The 22,382-nt window shown below is 30.4% G+C and overlaps 1 protein-coding gene and 1 long non-coding RNA gene across 2 annotated transcripts in view; both read right to left on the bottom strand.

Moving 5' to 3' along the window:
- The window catches only part of LOC145270717 (uncharacterized), a 289,119-nt gene that overhangs the window by 216,665 nt on the left and 50,072 nt on the right, over nt 1–22,382 (bottom strand). The gene's annotated exons all lie outside the window — the stretch shown is intronic.
- On the bottom strand, nt 796–20,614 carry LOC145270125 (uncharacterized). Its single transcript, XR_013865307.1, has 3 exons — nt 20,496–20,614; nt 10,974–11,061; nt 796–7,014 (listed from the first exon to the last, which is right to left on the bottom strand). It is a non-coding gene; the product is annotated as an uncharacterized LOC145270125 (long non-coding RNA).

The raw sequence follows: 22,382 nt of genomic DNA, 5'->3' as shown, positions 1-22,382 counted from the left end.
TTCTGCAGTTCTCACAACATCAGTTGGGAAATGTCATCCGCGCTTTTACCTTTTGTCTCGATGAAGCGGAGAAACGAGTCATCCACTGTTATTTTATTTTTTATCAATTTTTACGTAGCGCAACACTTCACTCATCTGGTCCTTGTGAGATACATCAGAAATGCTATAAAAATATTTGCTTTCTTTGATCTGATCGATGATTTTTTTCTCACCTGCTTTGCCAAAATGTTCACAAATTCATTTTGAATTTCAGGTGACAGATAAGAAATAGCGATTTTCTTTCCCAGGTTAACTTTTCCCAAATGTTCACGGAGCACAAGGTCATACTTGGCCAATAAATTTACCAATTCTAAAAAATATTCCCTTTGTTTTCTTGATCTCTTTCATCATTATATATGTCTTTCCGGTGACCCACTGACCCAGTAGTGCCAGATTCTGCTTGACGAGAAACTTGATTACGTCCAGCAATCTAGGTAGAATATCCTGCCACTCCTTAGTTTCCTTCTCAATAAGATGTTGCTCTACTTTGTCAATTGCCTTTCCTTCCAGTTGATAAACACTTGAACATAAGATGTTCATATACTTTCGGGTTTAATTTCTATTAATTCGTAAAACCCACATCAGCAGAAAAATTTGACAGTCCAATTGAAAACAGTTTGAACCAGAAGCAAAATAAGGCTTCTCTGGAAGGAGAATACACCACCCATGTTCTAAACATTTTTTCACCGTTGCACAATTCTAGATAGAACCATTTTTTACGTAGTTTTCTAACGACTCCTTTTGTTTTTGTTTCTGGTCGGACTACTTCCTTGAATTCATGATCCAGCAGCTGGCCATAAATCAACACCTGTAAAATCGGTTGCTGTGTATGTTTTCGCGCCATGGTTGCCATTCCAATTCTTCCACTTGAGGTGCATTAACATCATTGACAGTTTTGATGTATCAACGCTATCAATGTCGACTTTCGAAGTAACAACTTCACTTCGGTTTCAGCATGATTTTCGACCTTCGTTTCGGCCATTTCGGCCACAGAAGTTTTTTCCGTGAATTTCAACAGCGTGCCTTTATTCTTTTTGCTTCCTCTTCTTTTATTTTTCGCTTTTTACGCAATGCCGCATCACTCTCCTTCATTCTCTTTACTACGGTACCTTCTTTCAAAATTCATGAAATATTCCTAAAAAAATAAAAATTCTTGTGTTGTTCCGAACTAGTACAACAAAAGGTGAGATATCCCCCATAAAATCATCTTTTTCTGAGATACCTAACCCTAAATATATATAGAGACAGAGAGATCGTCACTACCTCCCTAAAACAAGAAACTTACGAGGAAAGAGTCTTTCATTTTATTTTCTATTTTAAATGTTACTTATGTTTATGGCCACTTTTCTATTCTGTTGAATATTTTATTTTCTATTTATGAGCGGTTAAGTTTCAAATATGTGCGCAAAAAACAAATCTGAAAACGAAGCTCCTCGCGCCTTCTTCATGAAGACGAAGAAGGGGCATGTAACATTTACTTGCTGTATATTTGATTTTTTACTAGTTATAGAATCTCTCTGTATTTAAAGCAACCAAAAAATAATTAAAATCCTATTTCCAGAAATGATTCATCATAATAAACTTCAGTTTAATCACAAATACGTCAGTGATTATAAAATTTTAATAGTTTGAAAAAACCAATTACTCCGTGATTGTTTGAAACTTGACAGAAATTCGGCAAATAGAAAGCCACTTAAATAGTATTTGGGGTGTAGCACTTAGTTCCCATTTAAAACTGTATCCCCTGATATGACGATCATAGAATCTGTTTACAGTCAATTTTTATTCCGTACTTGCTTAATGTTTCTACAATTCCAAAATTACGTCATTTCCTGTCGCTAATTTTCCGTGGTATCACTTCATTATCAGTGATGTTTTGAAAGTATTTTCTTGACAAAATGTTTTGTTTAATTTTTCAACATGTTTTGGGACATGTAAATCAACTTCTTTCTTTGAAAAGTTGGTTTCAAAAAAGCTTGCATGAATTATCATTGTTTTACAAATAAAATAAATTTACATCGTATTTGATGTTATTATCATTTTAGTGTTAGGGATAATTTAAAAACAATACATATTATTGATTAGTAACAATAATAAAAAAAGTAGATTAAAAATTTTAAACAATCGGTTTCGGAATCGTAAATTATGGATACATTTTTCCGATTCCAATACCTCCAAATGTTCCGATTTTTTTACAACATTTCCGGTATAAAATTTGAGATTTTTTTAGCATTAATTTATTTTTTCAATTTTCTATTTTTACCCTATCAAAATGCCGCCCTTGACATGTGCCGCTCGTAAAACAGGGACACATTTTTCGATTGCAATACCTCCAAAATTTCTAATTTTTTTTTACAAATTATCAGTTATAAATTTAACATATTTTGTTAGCTTTTATTTATTTTTTCTATTTTCTATTATTATCCTCTCAAATGCCGCCCCTTGAGATGGGTCGCTCATAAAACAGGGACACATTTTCTGAACCCGATACCCCCAAACGTTCAGATTTTTTAGATTTTCGTTAAAAAAGTTCTGATAATTTGTTAGCTTTTTATTTATTATTTTTTCTATTTTAACCTTTAACAATGCCGCCCCTTTCATGTGCCGCTCATAATATTTGGACATTTTATTTATTTATTTATTATTTTTTTCTTTTTTTAACCTTTTAAAATGCCGCCCCTTACATGTGCCGCTCAGAATATAGAGACATTATTTTTTATTATTATTATTTTTTCTATTTGTAACCTTTTAAAATGCCGCCCTTTACATGTGCCGCTCATAATATAGGGACATATTTTTTTTTATTTATTATTTTTTCTATTTTTAACCTTTTAAAATGCCGCCCCTTACATGTGCCGCTCATAATATATGGACATATTTTTTTTTTTTTTATTATTTTTTCTATTTTTAACCTTTAAAAATGCCGCCCCTTACATGTGCCACTCATAATATACGGACATATTTTTTATTTATTTATTATTTTTTTCTTTTTTTAACCTTTTAAAATGCCGCCCCTTACATGTGCCGCTCATAATATAGGGACATATTTTTTATTTATTATTTTTTCTATTTTTTACCTTTTAAAATGCCGCCTCTTACATGTGCCGCTCATAATATAGGGACATATTTTTTATTTATTATTTTTTCTATTTTTAACCTTTTAAAATGCCACCCCTTACATGTGCCGCTAATAATATAGGGACATATTTTTTTTATTTATTATTTTTTCTATTTTTAACCTTTTAAAATGCCGCCCCTTACATGTGCCGCTCACATTATAGGGATATATTTTTCATTTATTTTTTATTTTTTTCTATTTTTAACCTTTTAAAATGCCGCCCCTTACATGTGCCGCTCATAATATAGGGACATTTTTTTTATTATTATTTTTTTCTATTTTTAACCTTTTGAAAACTGCTTGTTAACGGCAGGTTAATGAAACACGTGAAAGTACGCCTGTAACAATTTTGTTAATTTGTATGAATTTTGATGAGGATTAGAGTCTTAGATCTCAGGATAGTCTGTCAGCAAACAGAAATATGCCGTGCTGCAGGTGACGTGATTAAAAGTTTCCCTAGATAAATATATGAGAAATGTGTCACATGATATGGCAAAGAAGTATCTCATGTGTTTGAGGATAGAAAAGAGTTTCCAATCTGAATCTGGAAAAAATCTTGAAAGAAGAAACACATTTTAATGCCAAATTACGTGAATACAGTGAAACAATAAAAAATGAATAAAACTATTTAATTAAAAGTTAAATTAATGAAAATGTAAATTCTAACATTTTGTTAACTTTATTTCCCGTTTTCTAACAAAAGAACTAAAGAAATGATTTAACACTAATGTCATGTCATATCGCTGGTGACTTAGATGCATACATTTACATGATTTAGACATGAGAGAATTGTGTAAATAGCTCAGTAGAAGTAAACCTTATACAACGTATTTTCATCAGATAATAATAGATCAATTATTCTAAGTAGAAAGATTTGTTCACATTAAGAAGTATCTCATGTATTTGAGGATAGAAAAGAGTTTCCAATCTCAATCTGGAAAGAATCTTGAAAGAAGAAACATATTTTTTAATACCAAATTACGTGAATACATGGAAAAATAAAAAATGCAGAATAAAATACTTAATCAAAAGTTAAATTAATAAAAGAATCAATTCGAACATTTTGTTAACTTTATTTCACGTTTGCAGGGATGTGACCTTGCATTTTTTGGATGTTGTCAATCTAAGAGCTTCCAATGCATAAACTGGGCCTTGGTCTCTGAATCATTCTTTAGAAAACTTTTGACTCACATTCTTAGCACATCTCCAAATTAATTCTAGAACAATCGACACATGTCATAATCACGTCGCACACCAGTTCTCATTATATAAGTTAAGCAATGTTGACTCTGGTCACTAACAGAGCAGTGACTATTTAGGAATAGCAGACGCTATATGTAAAATGACGCCACCATCTCCCTGCAAGATTTGTGAAAACTTAATGTCATAATTTCCTGACAGGGATATACATACAACAGGAGACTGTTTGTAAATTTCATATCATGAAACTTTGAGAATAAAAACTTTGTTTATTTAAAGAAAATTATTAACATTATCAAAGGATTATTTTATTTTGTTTCGTTAGAGAAAAGCCACATACATTACAAAAATATGGGGTTTTGGTTTTTCTTATTTTACTTTGTCATAAAAATCAAAATATACTTGGCTAGCATGTGTGCATGCTTCAAAAGGTCTTGTAAGAAAAACAGAAAAAAAAGAATAAAACAGTTCTCCAATGGGTTTTATGTTAGATGGTCATTTAAGCGACGTAGACTGTCACATTCTTATGCAAATGATAAAGGTGAATAAGTTTTCACAAAAGAATGTCGAATTGACCTGATAAATTGTTAGTTAAACCATATACTTTAGTTAGTTTGAAGAGATCCTCTTGGAACTTACACGTGATTTTATTACGATATGAATTCATATCCAAGGACAAATTTATAGACAGTTATTATCCCTGTTATTGCTTCGTTGCAAAAGTTTAGTGTTCTAAGCATTGTGTTAAAAATATTTCTAAGGATTTGTCATGAGGCTAGCTTGTAGATTTCATATAGTTTTTTCTTTTTTTCAAAGTTCTCAGAAATCAAGGGGCTCCCTACCTACAATAAATTTTTCTTTTTATTCAAAGAACCAGAACGTTGTTTGTCTCTTTTTTAATTTAATATATTTCAATCAAGAAATTAATTCTCATACATTTCAACCGAGAAGTCATTTCACAAAATATATTTGTCAGTTTTTTTTAATTCATTTATCTAATTCAGTTGTTCTTATAATTACTAAAATAGAAATTTTTCAAACATTCCACCTTTTTTCTATCTTATTAAAAGCAGTTGTAATCAAGCTTTCATTGTGAGCAGTCATTATAATTCTATCCTGATCATAGTGAGGAAATCCTCTTTAAAGACAGTCTATAAAACCTTCCTTACTTATATAATAATAATTCGAGAAAAAACTTAGCACACTATTGTTTGGCACATTTTTCCAATTTTTGAAATACAAAGTGTGGAATATTTTTAACTACTGTCAAGTCCACCATCATTAGGAACGCTCTGTATGTATTTTCATATACTTCAACAAATATCAACCGGATGCAAAAGAAGAACCACATACTTAACAAGAATATCGTTTCTCTCCTGCATGTGTTTTCATATGCCTCACCACATGTGACCTCTGTGCAAAAGAAGAACCACATACTTCACAAGAATGTCGTTTCTCTCCCATATGTGTTTTCATATGACTTAACAAATTTGACTTCCATGCAAAAGAAGAACCACATACTTCACAAGAATGTGGTTTCTCTCCCGTATGTGTTTTCATATGACACAACAAAGTTGACTTATGTGCAAAAGAAGAACCACATACTTCACAAGAATGTGGTTTCTCTCCCGTATGTGTTTTTATATGACGCAAAAAAGTTGACTTATGTGCAAAAGAACCACATACTTCACAAGAATGTGGTTTCTCTCCCGTATGTGTTGTCATATGAGTCAATAAAGTTGACCTCCGTGCAAAAGAAGAACCACATACTTCACAAGAATTTGGTTTCTCTCCAGTATGTGTTGTCATATGACTCAGTAAAGTTGACCTCTGTGCAAAAGAAGAACCACATACTTCACAAACATGTGGTTTCTCTCCCGTATGTGTGTTCATATGACGCAAAAAAGTTGACCTCTCTGCAAAAGAAGAACCACATACTTCACAAAAATGTGGTTTCTCTCCCGTATGTGTTTTCATATGACTCAATAAATGTGACCTCTCTGCAAAAGAAGAACCACATACTTCACAAAAATGTGGTTTCTCTCCCGTATGTGTTTTCATATGCCTCAATAAATGTGACCTCCGTGCAAAGGTAGAACCACATACTTCACAAGAATGTGGTTTCTCTCCCGTATGTGTTAGCATATGATGCAATAAACTTGACTTCCGTGCAAAAGAGGAACCACATAATTCACAAGAATGTGGTTTCTCTCCCGTATGTGTTTTCATATGACTCAATAAATGTGACCTCTGTGCAAAAGAAGAACCACATACTTCCCAAAAATGTGGTTTCTCTCCCGTATGTGTTTTCATATGACTCAATAAATGTGACCTCTGTGCAAAAGAAGAACCACATACTTCACAAGAATGTGGTTTCTCTCCCGTATGTGTTAGCATATTATGCAATAAACTTGACTTCCGTGCAAAAGAAAAACCACCTACTTCATAAGAATGTTGCTTGTATCTCATGTTTGCTTGCATCTGATTCCACAAAAAGTAGGAATGTAATGAAGTGTATAATGATAGGCACGCTAATAAATTTCAACTTACGTAAGTTTGTATGAAGAAATTCATAATTATTTTAAACGATTTTTAAATCAACAATGCCGAAAGGTGCTTCTTATCCATTAATGAATTTCTTTTCATTGTTGCAAATTCTGAAAGTATAAAATAAATTTGAAAAAGTACATTTCATGTTGTAAAATTCAATTTATTATGTTGGTAGTTATTAAAAATATCCAAACATCTATTAATAATGAAATTAAAATATAAAATGAGTATATTTTTAATTCAATACAGGTTTGTTTACAAAATTAATGTGTTTTTATTTTTCCAACTGAAAATAATCACGTTTTTTTTTATTTTAGAGATAAGGATTGAGTCTTCATATTTGATTCTTCAAAATACTGTTCTCCACTTGGGTGTTATTTTCACAACGTTTCTATGTTACCTCCGATCTTATTTGGGTTTATTTTGTCGAACTTGAGAACCTTTCTCTTGAACTAAAAAATCTTTACATGATTCTGAATGGAACGTTTTATTTAGTACATGAGATTAGCACACTCGTATTTGTAGCGATGACTGCGTACAAATTCCTAGTATGAATTTGCAAAACTACTTTGTTTCTAGATGTTATTAGTATTCATTACTTCATATATATATATATATATATATATATAGACAGTTTTTATTACATATTACTATATGTATATATTATTTATTATTAATGGTTCCTTATCGTGTTAAATAATATATAACTTAGCTTACTCTTCATTGTTCTTCTCTATTTATAATTTTTACTTTATCCCATAATGGTAGATGATTTAACTTTTCCATCCATATATATTCTGCCATATCTGATTTTTAAATCTTTCCACATATTACAGCTTTTCAACATATTTCTAATTTTACTGTTAGTGAATGACATGGCTCACATTTGTATAATTTTCCACATTTACATGGCATCTCTTAGTCATGATTTTTACATAAGCGGATTGACATGAACATGTTTCTGGAGAGTCGAATCACTTTTGAATATTCTATTTTGTCTAGCTCTCTGGTGTATTGTTTTCTTAAACGTTCCTTATTTTGACATGTATTTTTATCAGTAGCAATACACATGAACGATAAAATGCTTTGGATAATCACAGATTATAAGGGGATTCTGATAAATTAGTCATATTTTAGAAACCAAAGCATTTTAAGTCGTCAATATACCACTGTTTTTTTTTCAAACAAATACATAATTATGTGCAGTATATATTTTAAGAGTTTTAAACAAATCAATTCATAAATAATAACGTACATTATATATTTTAAGAGTTTTAAACAAATCAATTCATAAATAATAACGTGCATTATATATTTTAAGAGTTTTAAACAAATCAATTCATAAATAATAACGTGCATTATATATTTTAAGAGTTTTAAACAAATAAATTGATAAATGTGCATTGTATATTTTAAGAGTTTTAAACAAATAAATTTATAAATAATAATGTACATTATATATTTTAAGAGTTTTAAGCAAATAAATTTATGAATAATAATGTACATTATATATTTTAAGAGTTTTTAGCAAATAAATTTATAAATAATAATGTACATTGTATATTTTAAGAGTTTTAAGTAAATAAATTTATGAATAATAATGTACATTATATATTTTAAGAGTTTTAAGCAAATAAATTTATAAATAATAATGTACATTGTATATTTTAAGAGTTTTAAGCAAATAAATATATAAATAATAATGTACATTGTATATTTTAAGAGTTTTAAGCAAATAAATTTATAAATAATAATGTACCTTGTATTTTTTTAAAGTTTTAAGCAAATAAATTTATAAATAATAATGTACATTGTATATTTTAAGAGTTTTAAGCAAATAAATTTATGAATAATAATGTACCTTATATATTTTAAGAGTTTTAAACAAATAAATTTATAAATAATAATGTACATTGTATATTTCAAGAGTTTTAAGCAAATAAATTGATAAAAAATGTTAACATCATAAAATGACGTTTTCAGTAAGATTTTGTAACAACTCCCCCGATTTCTGGTATGAAGAATTTTTTTATGAGATTTAGAATCTAGCCAAGAAAAGATGGCACTTTTAATAGTTTCGCCTGTCTGAAATAGATTTGAGAACTCGTTTTTCCATTGTGTAAAAAGAGATTTAAACATGAGTATGGAATTTTTTGTTTTAATTTTATTTGAACTATCATGTTAAATAAAACAATCTTTTTACTGTTGTAATCGGTTAAAATAACAATTGTATAGTTTTCTGTTGTTGTAAATAGCAATTAAAAAACATGATATCCGGAAAAAAACGTTTTGATTTTGAGTGTAGACTGTAGCATTAGGAATAGCATCATAACCAGAAGCAGCGATAGCACAGCCACTGTAAAAGGACGTTTTTGTTGTTGATTTTCATTTGTTTTAATTTTATTTTGAATTTCGTTTTTTGTTGTTGATTTTTATTCCAGATCGATTTTTTTAAATTGAAAATTTGATTATAAAAAAATTTTCTTACATGTTTAGTTAGAGCTATTTTCTTATCAGGCATATAAATATTTGAAAACTTTGACTAGTGGTCAAAATTTTAAATGTTGTGTTTTTGTTTTGAACAACCGAAAATGTGACTGAATTATTTTTTAGGTCCACATGTATGAGCGGTATCAGCTCTCTATTTTTTAAATTTTCGTCTTTTTTCCAATGTTTGCAGCGAATTATTATTGAATAGAAACTAATGTGCCCAATTATGAAAAATGCAAAATCGATATTTGTAGGAGATGCTCAGTTAAGAAATAAAAACGGTAGAAAAACACATGAAATGTAATTAAAAAAAATCAAATTTATTCAAAATGTGTGAATAATTTTTCAGCTTTAACAAAACCTTGTTTTTTTTAATATATAAATGTCAGCTTTAAAAATAGTTATTATTTTTTAAATATATAAATAGGTGGGTAAAAATACTTGATACTTTTCCAAACGTGGCGTTTTCTGTTAGAGTGACGTCACTTGTTTTAAATGACAATTATTTTTGTTTGTTTGTCGTAATTCTTGTATAGTTTCATAATGGGTGTCAAATACCCTCGTAACAAAAACTTGCTTAATCCTTCGTCTAACCCTAGGTATGAGTGGCAAGCCTACTGCTAAAACCTTCAGTCCTAATAATAATAACAAGTCCAAGTGGTAGAACTCCCCACTAAACAAAATTTTTCGGTAAGTTACATATACACGTAAAAAAGATATTTCCTTAAAGAAAAGTGCAAATGATTGTTTCCCATAAAAATTATATTGGTCAACTGTCCTAAGACGCTAGAATGATCTTAAATGCTAAATAATTTTACATTAAATTCATGTGAAACCAACCCCCACTCTAAATTCTACATTTTTTTTTGTTTCTATCAAATATCCAGGATGTTAACACATAATTTCCCTTAACTCTAATTGTAGAAGGGCTTGCTCGATTAAGAGTAGGAATAGAATGTTAGTTTTGTCTGTCATGACTGCTTTGTTGCAAAGAATCTCAACACACGTGTGATAAAAGCCATGGGTTGCTTAAGAAAAAAGGAGATGAGGATGTACTTCGATTTAGGTGTTAGTAATAATTAGCAGTGTTTGTAAAGCACTTACAGGAACCTGGACTATGTGATAAAAAAGTTTAAGAACAGCTAATGGTTCCCCATTAATTGTAGAAGGGCTTGCTCGTTGCTCGATTAAGAGTAGGGATAGAAAGTCAGTCTTTCTACCATAATTTCTTTGTTGCAGAGAATCTCAACACAAATGTGATAAAAGCTGCAAGTGGCTTAAGAAAAATGGGGTGAGGATGTACGTCAATTTAGGTGAAATGATGCAAGCAGATGTAATTGAATGATCGAATAGTCCATGAAGTTTTCTGATTGTGTAAGTAGAAAAGAAGGATGGTAGTAAAATAGATGTAAAGGCTTTAAATAAAGTCATGAAGAAGTTTGCCTGAGTGTTACTGGTCATTGATGAAATATTAGCCTTACTTGGGTCGGCAAAATACTTTGTAAACTTAGATCTGAAGTCAGGTTACTCTCAGGTTAAATTAAATAAGAATGATAAAGAAAAGAACTTCATTTACCTGCAACTGAGGTTTATTTCACTTTAACATTATACCATTTGGTCTCGCAAACGCCCCGAGGATGTTTCAGCAATTAATGTCCATAGTTCTACAGGGACAGAAAGATTATGCATTACCATATTTGGATGATATTTTTATATTCTAAGATACGATGGAAAGTCACTTGGATCACATAGATAGGGTACTACTAGCCAGTTTACATAAACACAACCTCAGGTTGAAAGTGATGTAGTGTGAGATTTTAGGAGAAGTACAGGATCTGGGGTTCAAAATAAGTGAACAGAGTATATAGCAAGACCTGGAAAAAGTCAAAATCGATAAAATCTCGACTCCAACTACTGTGAGATAAGTCAGATTTTCATTGGTATGACGTCATATTATTGTTGATTTATAAAAAAATAATTTCTGACTCAAATGATCTGATATGATGTTTGTTAAAAACAAATTTACTTTTTTTATCTCATAATCTTAGTGATATGCAAGAGAGATGGTAGGTGAAATCGTTTTGTTTGAACCAAAATAGTTTTCATTGGATAAGAAAGTTGAGGGCTCATTGGTGTCATATGTTATGTTTTTATCAAATTAGGGAACAAAAGGCAGATGATGAAATTTTTACATTTAAAGATGTGGATGCAGAACAAAAAGTTCAGAATGATGGGCAAGATAGTGTATTACTTGTCCCAACCTGACAATGAACTATTGATAAGGTAACATGTACCGTTGAATCCTAAAAAAAGGAGTGTTAGTACAGTACCATGACAATAATAGTTATGGAAAAGACTTTTTTGCTATTAAGCAAAAATATTTCTGGTCGTGTTTATTTAAGGAGATGACTGAATATGTAGGAAATTTACATGTGATTTTTTCCAGTTGGTGCCTAAAAATAAAAAAAAAAACGCTTATCCTTTTGGCGACTGTTTTTTTTACTGACAACTATTCTAATAGTGAATGAAAAATGTTTTTCAACTTATATTTTCTTAAAATAAAACGAGCAAGGTCAAATTATTTAAACAGTAGAACAGTAATAGAACAATATACTTTTTTTCTTTTTTAAACAAAGGCTTTTGAAAAAAACCTCAACAATGAAATTAATCACGTGGTATTATTTTGCCAAACTTTGACAGTACTCGGCTTCTTTGGAAGTTTTTAAAAGAATATAATTGGAATAACATTATAATTACGCATGCTAAGTGGTGGTTTGCGGTAAAGATCTTTAGAAAATTAAAAAAAACAAAAACAATTATTTTTCTATCTCTTAAATACAGCGTTATATTTCATTTAAGCTACTACTGTGCACTGCGGTAAGTCAATTTTCAAATATTTTTTTTATTTAAAAAATGTACATTCTATTAAAATATTCAGCTAATGAAGCAAAAAAAGCCATGAACTTTATACAGATTTAAAAGGCAAGTCCTGCCGTAGTGTATTATCGACATTCACCAACAAAAAAACAAAAAACTATTGTTTTTTCGAAATTATCAGCAATTTTTAAAAAATTCATTTCCATCTAATTTTAAATTGTCCGCGAAGGATTACTACGCCTATATGATAAGCCACTTTAATACACGTGCAGGCGCACATATGGCACATGACTAGCCTTGGTGTGCGCTCGAGCGTACCTTAACAAAAGCCGTAAAATATACGAAAATAGTCTGAGGGTTAAGAGGCGCATAGCCACTAACGTAGCTAAGGGGGTGGCCCAGCTAAAGTGCGAAAATAGTCGGAAATAGAATTTATTTATTATATATATATATATATATATATATATATATATATATATGCAATATATATACAGTATATATATACAGTATATATATATATATACACAATATATATATATACAATATATATATATACACAATATATATACACAATATATATACACTATACATATACACAATATATATATATACACAATATACATATATACACAATATACATATATATATACAATATATATATACACAATATTTATATATATATATATACAATATATATATATACACACAATATATATATATACACAATATATATACACACACATATATATATATATATATATATATATATAAACTGTAAATCAACAGAGCAGTAATATTTAAAAATAAAAAGATTTAAGCTCTTTATTCAAGTTATATTTTATAAAATTGAAACTGAATAACATTTCTGAATTTCCCTATTTTAATTTTTTTTATGTCATAATTCGAAAATTAAAAAAAACATCATCTAATATTATTGGTTTATTCATAACAGTGAAATAGCATTACATTGGTTAGGCTAGCAAATTGTTGCATTACATTAAAAAACGACCCTGGTGTCTAACTCTGTCCCGTGGGGAGGCATTGTATATAGGTACATTAGTTTGGCTAGTAAATTTTCTATTTGGCTAATAAATTAAGATATTTGGTTGTCAAAGGTCAACTAAAATTAAATTTGTCCGTAGAGCCCTGGCTGGATTGTTTTCTTAAACTTTCCACCTTTTTTACATGTATTTTTATTAGTAGCAATACACATGAACGATACAGCACATTGGATAATCACAGATTTACATGGGCTTCTGCTAATACAGTCATATTTTACAAACCAAAGCATTTTAAGTCGTCAAAATACCACCGTTTTCTTTTTCAAATTAATTTATAAATAATAATGTTAATTATATATTTTAAGAGTTTTAAGCAAATAAATTTATAAATAATAATGTACATTATATTTTTAAGAGTTTTAAACAAATAAATTCATAAATAATAATGTACATTATATATTTTAAGAGTTTTAAACAAATACATTTATAAATAATAATGTATATTATATATTTTAATTTTTTCATGAGATTTGGAATCTAGCCAAGAAAATGACATTCTTAATAGTTTCGCTTGTCTGAAATAGATTTGAGCACTCGTTTTTCCGTTGTGTAAAAAAAGATTTCAACATATTGTAGTTTTTGCTTTGAACAACCGAAAATGTGACTGAATTATTTTTTGGGTTCACATGTACGAGTGGTACAACTCCTTTCTCTATTTTGTAAATTTTCGCAGAAAAAGACATGAAATATAAATAGGTGGGTAAAAAATACTTGATACTTTTCCAAACGTTGCGTTTTCTGTTAGAGTGACGTCTCTTGTGTTAAATAACATTTATTTATGTCTGTTAGTTAATGACATGACTCACATTTGTATAATTTTCCCCATTAACATGAAATCTATTAGTCAAGATGTTTGACACGCACATGTTTCTGGAGAGTCGAATCACTCTTGAATACTATATTGTGTCTAGCTCTCTGTTGTATTGTCTTCTTAAACTTTCCAACTTATTTTGACATGTATTTTTATTAGTAGCAATACACATGAACGATTAAATGCTTTGGATAATCACAGATTCCAAGGGGATTCTGATAAAATAGTCATATTTTACAAACCAAAGAATTATAAGTTCTCAAAATACCAACGTTTTGTTAGGAAAGTAATACACTTTCAAATGAATTTATAAATAATAACGTACATTATATATTTTAAGAGTTTTAAGCAAATAAATTTATAAAAATGTTAACATCATAAAATGGTGTTTTGGTAAGATTTCAAATGCTCATACCGTGTTTGTATGAAGAATTTTTTCATGAGATTTGGAATCTAGGCAGAAAAGATATCACTTTTAATAATTTCGGGTGTCTGAAATAGATTTGAACACTCGTTTTCCGTTGTCTACAAAAAAAAGATTTCAACATGACGAGTAGGGAAAATTTTTTAAAAAGTTTTATTTGAACAACTACTGTTAAATAAAATAATCTTTTCCTGTTTTAATCTGTTAAAATAATAATTATATGTGTTTTTCTATTGGAGTAAATAGCAATATATAAACATGATATCCGGAAAAATCGTTTTAATTTTGAGTGTAGGCAGTAGTATTAGTAATAGCATCATAACCAGCAGCAACCACTGTAAACGGACGTTTTATTGTTGATTTTTATCCAGATTGATTTTTGTAATTTTTGTAATTGATAATCTGATTATAAAAATTTTTCTTTCATGTTTAGTTAGAGCTATTTTCTTATCAAGACTATAAATATTTAAAACTTTGACTAGCGGTCAAAATTTTAAATATTGTGTTTTTAGCTTTGAACAACCGAAAATGTGACTGAATGATGGGAAATCATTTTATATTAAATTCTAAAATAATTGTTATCTTTCATTAAAGTTTTTCAAGGTGTTCACACATAATTGTCAATAAAAGTAGAATCACATATTTTGGAGTTTTTTATTTAAAACTTTTTACACTTAATATTTTGCTCACTTTTTTTATTTTTCATAACAAAAATTTATTTTGAGTTGTATTGTTGTCTTGTTTTTCGTCAGTAGTATGCCATTGTTATAATGGAGAAGCTATTTTTAAATAGAAAAGACGGTGGCTGCGGGAGGTGGGTGGATAATGTAGGGAATTGAGGGAGGTGGGTGGATTATGTAGAGAATTGAGGGAGGTGTGTGGATTATGTAGAGAATTGAGGGGTGGGTGGATGATGTAGAGAATTGAGGGGTGGGTGGATGATGTAGAGAATTGAGGGGTGGGTGGATGATGTAAAGAATTTAGGGGTGGGTGGATGATGTAGAGAATTGAGGGGGTGGGTAGATGATCTAAAAGATTGATGGAGGTGGGCAGATGATGTAGAGAATTCAGGAAGTCTGTGGATGATGCAGAGAAGTATTTAAGGGTAACAGGAGCAGTGGATGAGGAAAAATGTCAGATAGCTCTCTTAGCAATTCATGGACAGACTCATATTAAACAATGAAAGTTAAAAATGGGCAGAATTGAAAAGGTCCGTAGAGGACTATGAAACTGTTGCAAACCCTAACAAACAAAGTCGAATTAGTGAACATTAGAAGGGAGACATGACTACATGCATAGGTTAGTTAGATTAGAATAAGGCGTTTATAGTGGGATAGACCAGAGAAGCAGACTAGTCAAATAACAGGTATTGGGATTCTGTATAGAGGGCCTCAGACAAAGGAAGGTAGAGATGGTTGCGATGAGACATGAACCACAGGATGTTCAAGCGGCTTATCAGAAAGCCCTAGCAAAAGTTAAATGGAAGATCTGAGTTAATGCAAGACAGGAGTATGAAGACAAGCCCATGAAGTTTTGTCACATGGTACGGCAGATTCTGGTTGAGGCTATAAATCCAGACAGTTCCCAAAGATAGGTAGACAAATGTAAAAGAGGAAACCAAGTCGAGAATAGGGAGCTAGGATTTAAAACTAGACAGAAAGAAAGAGGCAGATAGATAATTAAGTGTTAATATTTTGTCAAGATGGGCAACATACAGAGATTCTGCAAGAAGCATATCCAGGGAAACCAGGGATGCTCCATTCTTGCAATGCCCGACGAATGAAAAAACGGCATACCAGTCCAAATAGTCGGTAACATGGGCATATCAAATTCTGTTTTGAATACAATTGAGGGAAAGAATTATAGAACTCTGGTATGTTAGTAATAAATAGTGTTTTTAAAGCACTCAGACACGAACCTGAACTATATTTTAAAAAAGTTTAAGAACAACTAATGACTCCCCATTAATTGTAAAATGGCTTGCTCGATTAAGAGTAGGAATAGAACGTCAGTCTTTGCACCGTGACTTCTTTGTTGCAGAGAATCTCAACACAAGTGTGATAAAAGCCATGATGGCTTAAGAAAAATGGGGTAAAGATGTACTTCGAATTAGATGGAATGATGCAGGCAGATGTAATTGAAAGACCGAATAGTCCATGGAGATTTTTGATATTGTAAGTAGAAAAGAAGGATATCAGTAAAAGATTTTGCGTAGATTTTAAGGCTTTTAATAAACTCATGAAGAAGTTTACCTGAGCGTTACCTGTCATTAATGACATATTAGCCTCGCTTGGGTCGGCAGAATACTTCATAAACTTAGATCTGAAGTCAAGTTACTCTCAGGTTACATTAAAGAGGAAACTTCATTCACCTGCCACTGGGATTTATTTCACTTTAACTTGATACTGTTTGGTCTCACAAACGCTCCCAGGATCTTCCAGGAATTAAGGTCCATAGTTCTACAGGGACAGAAACATTATGCATTACCATATTTGGATGATATTTTAATATTCTAAGACACTATGGAAAGTCACTTAGTATTAAACGACCATTCCTACGTTGTTGGGTTTTTATTAAATTAGAGATCAAGAGAAAGATAATGAAATATTTAGATTTAAAGATGCGGATGCAGAACAAAAATGTTCATCATGATGGACAAGATAGTGTATTACTTGTCAGCAAACTATTGATAAGGTTATATGTAATGTCGCATCTTAAAAAAAGAGTGTTAGTACATTAGCATAACAATAATGGTTGTGGAAAAGGCATTTCACACCATTAATCAAAAGTACTTCCTTTCATAAAACTGGCATTGGATATTTTCGAGCGCGATCCAAAGACACTTTTGGGTAACCAATACACAGTGACTTTTATTGATATGTATAGTGGTTGGCGAGAGTCTTTTGCGGTTGCTAATAAGAAGGCAGAAACAGTGGTGCATCAAAGTACTCTCCGTTTTCATTAAATAAGAACGATAAAGAGGAAATTTCATTCACCTGCCACTGGGGTTTATTTCACTTTAACTTGATACCGTTTGGTCTCACAAACGCCCCCGGGATCTTCCAGGAATAAATTTCCATAGTTCTAGAGGGACAGAAAGATTAGGCATTACCATATTTAGATGATATTTTTATATTCTAAGATACGATGGAAAGTCACTTAGATCACATAGATAGGGTACTACTAGCCAGTTTACATGAGTGCAAGTCAGGTTGAAAGCTATGTTGTGTGATGTTTTCGAAATACAGATTCAGGTGTTCACATAAAATAATAATAAAAAGGCAAAAACCGTGGTGCATCTGTTGTTGGATGATATTCTCCTCAGATTCTGGGCACTACCCCAGCTGTTAAAAGACAATGGACCGGAAAATGTTAACAAAGTGATGAAGAAAGCATTGTAGGGCCTCAACCTACATCATGTGACCATTTTATCACCATACAAAGTCACAGATCTTTCATTGGTATGACGTCATATTAACAAAGTCATGAATAAGGTGTTGAAGGACCTCAACATACATCATGTGATGACGTCATTTTATCACCAAACAAAGAAGTGGAAAGATTTTATAGGATGATGCATGACAAGCAAAAAACATGAGAAACAATGAGTTGTCATGGGATTTATACATAAACCAAATGTTGGCAGCAGTCAGATTTCATGTGAGCGAAACAACAAAATTACCATTATACTACTTGCTATACAACAGAGACGTTAGATAATATATTGATGCTTTGTAGAGTCTACTATGGTGATGAGTAACATGAGATCGCTCTAAAAGAGATGCATCAATCTTTTACTTTGGTAAGGGATAACATTCGGAAAACTACGAAAAAGTTGATAGGGGACTCTGATAAGAAAACAAAGTCCATAGATTTTAAGATTGAAGATCTGGTTTATTATAAGAACCACCAGAGGCAGGGAACGCTGGATGTATATTGGAAACCATATTATGTGGTTATAGAAAAAAACAGGCCCAGTCTGATATAGGATTAAGTATCAGTTTAATCTTTTACTTTGGTAAGGAATAACATTCTAAAAGTTAGGAAAAACTGATAGAGAACAAGGATAAGAAAATAAAGTCATTATATTTTAAGATTGGAAATCTGTTTTTTTTTAAGAACCACCAGAAGGTGCATGTGGAACATCTGTGGGCAACGTTGATTGAGGAAAGTCCAATGAGTTGGAGAGTGATTGAGCCACAGAACAAATTGATATCTCAATATTTATTGGAGTTTGGAAGTGGGAATTCTTTAGGTTGGGTATGATCTATATTGTTTTAAAAAAATATTCCTTTCTCGGGTTTTCTTTTATACGTGACACTTTGGAAGATGATTTCAGCTAACTATTTTGACAGAGTATGTGAAGCGTTAGTAATGAGTTATGAAAGAAAAGATTATGAGAAAAACAAAAGAAATTAATTTTTTCTTGTTTATAAACTCAAGCATGGAAGTCATCAAGTGTCATCTACCAATGTTAATTTTAAATTATCAGATGGTATTCACCATGCATCAGGTGTTCCGTATTAAGATATTTAACACAAGAAAAAAGAAACTTATTCTTGGAAAGAAAAAATTGAGTTAACAAGACAATAACGAGTTTTCCAAATATAAGCAATGTAATTCCTTATGTTATGAATGGTGGCCACCACTGATAACATAAATAATTACTTAGCTTAATATCCATACAACTACTTGTTTGCGGCAATTTTAAATGTGATATTCGTTTTCAGCATACCCGAAAACCTATAATATTCGTCATGGTAAAGATGACTGTTTAGGTGGAAAGGAATTAACAATTTACCAAAACTGCTTTCCCCCAAGTATCACCATGTGGCCAGAAAGTGGTTGCTCATTTGGTATTAAATTTATATAGAAATGTGATCCTCACTTTGTGAAAAAAAATAATTTTCTCATGTCATGAAAACTAATTCTCTGCATCACTTTTAAAATATTTATTCATTTTCAGCATCCTTGAAAACCTACACATGTCGTCATTGTAAAGAATATTTGTAATTTTTAAAGATTTTAGAAATTGAACTGTTTTGTGTTTAAATCTATAGTGAAAATAAAATCTGATTTTTTTTAACATGTGAAATTTTTTTTGTAAATCATAAAGAAGTTTTTTTTGTTTGTTTAAGTCAATCGACATTGAAAAATTTTCAACGATATATCAACATTTTCATTAAGATTATTCGCTTTTTTTTCCTTCTGATTTCCTTTCAATAAAGACAAAGGGACATTAAAGTACAAAAATCAAGAAAAATATTATCAATTTTGTACGTGAAAACGCATACAGAATTTGCCACCACTGATAACATAAAGAATTATGTATTGACCTTTTTTATGTTTAAGTCAGTATTGATAACAAAATCTGATAGATTAGTGACCATTCGATAATATTCCGATGAAAAAATGAAAATAAGATGAAAATATAAAAAAATACACATACGTTCGCCATGTACGTGTTTGTTTTATAAGTTAAAAACATATCAAAATTTATAAAATTATTATTATTATTATTATTTTTATTATTTTTATTTTTTTTTTTTTTGTAAACGATAAGAAGTTATTTTTTTTTAATGTTTAAGTCAATATTGAAAACAAAAAAAAGGTATTTTTTTAGATTAGGTCCACCTCAGCAATTTTCTTTTAAATGACGACTTTCATAAGTTTTCTACTATGCTGAAAAAGTAAATCGCAGTGAAATTTTGCAGAAATAAGTAGTTATCGAAATATAAAAAGTTGTATTGTGCATTGTATTCTTTGGGGGGGGGGGGCATCGTTTTTACGCACGTGCGCGCGCTCCATAAACAAATCTACGCGCGTACCAATCTGATAAATTAGTGACCATTCGATAATAATCCGATGAAAAAAAAGATGAAAATAAAAAAAATACACATACGTGCGCCATGTAGTAATACTTACGTTTTTGTTTTATAATCTGCTTTCGATTAACTTTATCTGCTTTTATAAAGGAAACGATTTTTCAAATGTGATTGACTTTACAAGCTCAACTTTACATTCAAGATGACGAACGGAAGAGCAAGTTCGCAGAAAACAAAATTGAAGAGAAAAAAAAAATTATTTCGAAATAGAGCCGATCTATCACGGATAAAATTAGTATTATTTTATTTAACATTTTAATATTTACATGAGAGAGAACAAGTTACAAGTTTCATCTTTATTATTTCTCTAATTAATTCGTTGCATGTGCAATTTACTTGTTGAAACTGATAGTTTTTAAAGCCGCCTTTTCGTATTTTTATTTATTTTTTTAATACAAATTTCCGATTATTTCTTGATTGTGTTTAAAAGATTAATCTAAAGTTAATCTGTACGATAAAAAATTAATTAAAGAGATTAAATGTAAAAAATTACAGGGGGAAAAAGTTATAATGAAAATTGTTATCACGTTGGAAGAAACAGACAAATTCATCTAAATTGAGAAGTTAAATAAATTCCTGGTAAAACCCAAAAAATCCCTTGTAAAATAAATACTAGTTTTCTGTAACTATTTCAAAGATAATTAATGAAATAAAAGGTAATATAGTTCGTCTAAAAGTTGTATCAAGAAGCAGAACTTGAAGTAAAAAAAACAAAAAAAAACATGAAATCCTATCCTTCGGAAACGAAACGAAACTTCGTTTTTTTTTGCTTTTTTTTGTGTTTTTCGTTTGTTTTTCTTTTTAATACTGCAATAATTCGTTTTAATTATTTTCTTCACTTTTCACTGCAACAAAAAATAAAGTAGATGAGTATTTTGTAATAAAAGAATATTAGTTGCATTCAAAATAATTAAAAATAACAATTTACCGTTTTGGGGAATTTTGTTAAGAGAAGCAAACAAAAAAAAAGTGACAAAGCAAAATAATTTACTCTTCTACCTACCTGGATAACTTATGTATTTTTAATGCTTTTATTTTTGTATTTGTACACATAGATTCGAAACAGTTGTCAAAAAACAAATATATAACAAATAAATGTTACCAAAGGCAAGATAAGTTACTTTTCTACAAAACTGGATATAATTTTCGTGTTTTTATTCAATGTAACATGTTTATTCAGCTCGAAAAACATGCAGTTTTTACCGATGTATTGGAAAATTCAAAATGGCGGCCGACTCTCTCTTAAACACGGTAAGTTCGGGAAAAGGTGTTATAAATAATAAACTAGACAAAATACTGTTAGAAATTCGCTCAATTAATTTACAATCCAAATCTGTCCCTCGAGATTGGCAGGGGCATGGAGTATTTGCTTACATTATGGATGGCTTTCTATGTGGTAGATACATCTCCAGAGAAGACCCTAAATTGTCCTATCTGTGCTTTCAGACTGCACTTGCTCACACCACCGCGTTTATATTTGTCCTCTATTCACCCCATAAATTTGGAGTTAGTATATTTAAGAGCATATCTGAGAAAATTGACCACATCCTGTTGCTCATTCTTCGGCTAATATTCACAGCTGTGGAGATTTCAATGTTCACAATGTGATGAAGGGGTATAGTGTATCGATACTCTATGGCTGACTGGGATAGCTTTCGTACATTTATATCAGATCTACCTCTTCGGTCCATGTTTAAATAGAATGTGTCCTCCATAATAGCAGACCTGACTGAATGGTTAATTGTAAGTATAGACCGATTCATACCCTCCAAGAAATTCCAGCAAAAACCTAACAGCCATCCGTGGTTTTCTGAAGAATGTGCTGCTGCCATTGCGCACAGAAATAACTTTTTCTATGGCTTCTAATGTAATAGATGTACTGAGATTAAAACCACGTTCAGGACTGCAAAAAAGTAATAAAGAACGC

Source organism: Euprymna scolopes, chromosome 46 (genome assembly GCF_053919585.1).
Source record: "Euprymna scolopes isolate OS-2025 chromosome 46, ASM5391958v1, whole genome shotgun sequence".
Lineage (NCBI taxonomy): Eukaryota > Metazoa > Mollusca > Cephalopoda > Sepiida > Sepiolidae > Euprymna > Euprymna scolopes.
The sequence above is the reverse complement of the archived record's forward strand: the minus strand, read 5'-3'. Positions and strand labels throughout refer to the sequence as shown.